This window comes from Dama dama, chromosome 12, assembly GCF_033118175.1.
Source record: "Dama dama isolate Ldn47 chromosome 12, ASM3311817v1, whole genome shotgun sequence".
Lineage (NCBI taxonomy): Eukaryota > Metazoa > Chordata > Mammalia > Artiodactyla > Cervidae > Dama > Dama dama.
This window is the reverse complement of record NC_083692.1, coordinates 32654948-32657527: the sequence shown is the minus strand read 5'-3', so window position 1 is coordinate 32657527 and position 2580 is coordinate 32654948.

Genomic DNA, 2580 nt, shown 5'->3' with positions numbered 1-2580 from the left:
CTGGAGTCAGACAGTCTGGGTTCAAATTCCTGCTCTATTGCTAACCGGTTGAAAGGCCCTGGGCACGTGATTTAATATCTTTTGGCTTCAGTATCCTCATTTGTAAGATGGAGAAAGTTACTGTGGAGAAGGGCATGGCAACCCACTTCAACATTCTTACCTGGAGAATCCTGGGGACAGAGGAGTCAGTGAACTACAGATCATGGGATCACAAATAGTTGGACATGACTGACGCACACTGAGCACATAAAGCTATTGTGAGAAATCAATGGGATTACATACAACAAATAGGGCTAGCAAATAGAACTCAACAAATATTAGCTCTAGGTATATGTAGGGGAGTGAAAGAGGTTATTAAAAGAGAGTATACAATAAGAAGAAAGGAGTCTGAGGGCAGGGCTATGGAAGAGAACATTTAGCTGTTGGGCAAAATGTTGCCCAACATTTGCACAACCCCAAATGGGTTGCACAGTATTCCCCCCAAATTCTTTTCCACTGGGAAACTTAAAATGTGATCTTATTTGGAATTAGAATCTTTGTGGATAAAATCAAGTTAAAATGAGATCATACTGGTTTAGACTGATTAGAGGGAAATTTGGACTCAGAGAACTACAAGAAGGAACATGTGAAAACACTGGGAAGAGAATGTTGCATGAAGACAGAGACACAAGAAGACCAGGTGACAACTGAGACAGAGACTGAAGTGACGCATCTACCAATGAAGGAAGACCAAGGGCTGCCAGCACCCACCAGAAGCTAGAAAGAGGCCAGAGCCTTCACAGAGAACACGGCCTTTCTGATGCCTTAGTCTCAAATGTCTAGCCGCTACAACTATAAGAGGATACATTTGTATTGTTTAACCTTTACTCTTGGTTGTGCCACAGGGTATGTGTTGTGTTACTTCCCTGACCAGGGATAGAACCTATGCCCTCTGCAGTGGAAGTGTGGCATCCTAACCACTGGACTGCCGGGGAAGTCCCCATTTCTATTGTTTCAAGCCACTCAGCTTGTTGTACTTTGTAATGGCATCCCTGGAAAAATAATACAGTTGGTGAGCAGTCAGGGAAAACAGAATGTCAACTGATCTTCTCAAATACCTTGAGAAGTGGCAGGACAGTTTACAAGATAAGAAAATGAAAAAAAAGAAAAGAAAATGGATGATCAAAAGTATTGGCTCTTGACAGAAACAGAACTTAAATCCAAGAGAAGAGTCCTATTCAAACACTGACTCTAGTGAGCAAAATGCTTCATTCTTTCTCTTTTTGAAGTTCCCTTTCTCATCACAACTCCAACTACAGCCTCTTACCTCTAGCAAGTCACTTTCAGGAAGACCACTGATGAGTGAATTCTACTGTCACACTGGACAAGCTTATGCACTCTTATAGAAAGAACGTATCCCTCGGTAGGCAGGCTCAGGCATCTACAGTAAGAGCGACACACTGGGGAAAAACAGAAGACAGATAATTTCTCTTTCTACAGTCAGAGAGACAAGGTAGCAACCTACACCACTGACTCCAGTTTTCATGGGCAATTTCAGAAGAAGGAAAAGAGCTGTGAAATGACAAAGTTACAAGTCTGTATCACAGACTTTCTATTGTGTATTCATATTGGCACAGAGGCTTCCCAGGTGGCGCTAGTGGTAAAGAATTCCCAGGTCAAGGCAGGAGACAGAAAAGACCCGGGTCTGATCCCTCGGTCAGGAAGATCCCCGGGAGAAAGAAATGGCAACCCACTCCATCATTCTTGCCTGGAGAATCCCATGGACAGAGGAGCCTGGGGGGGGTGGCTACAGTTCATAACGCTGCAAAGAGTCGAACACTACTGAAGCTACTTAGCATGCGTGGGCACAGAAAGATAGTTCACTAACTTTTCTCAATTTTAAACAGGACCCTTGGTTCAATGTTCCTTCCATTAAACCCCCCTTGATAGTATTGTAGATGCTATTGTTTTTTAAGATTAAAATTAACTTTCAGCCGAATGACTACCAAATAGAAATTTGTCTTTCCTTGTTCTTCTCTAAGGGATAAGTAGCACAGGGTTTGAAATTAGAGTCTTCAGGGCCAATCCTGGCTTTAGATGGGAGCACTGGGAACATTCGGAAGTTCGAACAGGCAAGGAAGTAACCAACTTTCTGTGTTTCTTGCGAAGAATAAATGATAGGCAAAACATCTGGCACAGCAAATTTTGTCCCAAGACGACACGAATCAAAGCTTTTGGGGTCGTGTCTTCTCTGAGAGAGGTCGGCAACGGATGCGTTCTGAGACCTAAGCCACAAAAGCGCTCCTAAGGCCTTTACCCCAAGGGGCGGTCCGGAGGGAAGGACCCAGGCTTGGCTCCGCCCCAGCTAGGGGCGCCCGGCGCGCCTGGCCGCCTCGGCCCTCGGTGTTTCCCACCCCGAACCCCACCTGTGTCCGGAATAGCGGCCGCGTGCACCCGTAGCTCCCCAGTGCCCAGTGCCCAGTGCCCAGGACGCGGGCGCCTGCGACGGTTCAGGACCGACGCGGAGTGAGGCACAGCCAGGGACAGCCCGGGCCCCGTGCGCCGCGCCCACGCGAGGTCCCCGCCGGCGCCGCCGCGCGA